Source organism: Nuphar pumila, chromosome 8 (assembly GCF_984573655.1).
Source record: "Nuphar pumila chromosome 8, dmNupPumi1.hap1.1, whole genome shotgun sequence".
Classification (NCBI taxonomy): Eukaryota; Viridiplantae; Streptophyta; class Magnoliopsida; order Nymphaeales; family Nymphaeaceae; genus Nuphar; species Nuphar pumila.
In genome coordinates, this window is record NC_143256.1 from 120,709,063 (window position 1) to 120,709,756 (window position 694).

At 40.3% G+C, this 694-nt stretch overlaps 1 non-coding gene across 1 annotated transcript; it reads left to right on the forward strand.

The window, feature by feature from the left end:
• Positions 1–221: 221 nt before the first annotated feature.
• Positions 222–293, forward strand: TRNAQ-CUG (transfer RNA glutamine (anticodon CUG)). Its single transcript has one exon. It is a non-coding gene; the product is annotated as a tRNA-Gln (tRNA).
• The last annotated feature ends 401 nt before the right edge of the window (positions 294–694 follow it).

Genomic DNA, 694 nt, shown 5'->3' on the forward strand with positions numbered 1-694 from the left:
ATCCAGTCTACCCTAACCCAAATGATGTGCCCCCCCAAAACCCACCTTTCTCTCTCTTTATCTCTGGCAGCCGGTCCATTGCGCCCTACTACACACCTATGCCCACCCTAATTTGGATTTTGCTCACCCGGCTTTATCAAAAGTAGGTTTCAAATCCGTTGATTATATCATCTATGACTATTAGTATAGCATTAATGGGGTTGAAGATAAGCTTCGTAATTGGTCCCATGGTCTAGTGGTTAGGACATTGGACTCTGAATCCAGTAACCCGAGTTCAAATCTCGGTGGGACCTCTTTAAACATATTTTTTTTATATTTTGAATAAAAGAGCAGTAAACATGGTGGCCCGAAACAGCAAGTCTTCGTCACTTTAGCCTGCCAATTGTATAAAACTAAAATGGAATTATTTTAGTTAAAAAAATAAAAAAACGATGTTGGTGCTTATTAGCAAATTGGGGTTCTTTTAGGGGAAATATTCAAATAGTATTTTTTTGAAAGGCAAGCTGAGGTTAGGCAGACCCCATCAGTTATTATTCATTCGTACCATTGGGGTTTTGAACCTGCAACGACCCACCACATGGAAACCTGCACTGACAGCTCCTACCAACCACGCTGAGCCCCCCTTGTGAAAATATTTGCAAATGACTGTCTACTGGTGTTTTATCTTTTTTTTTTAGAAAGGCAAGTTGGGGTT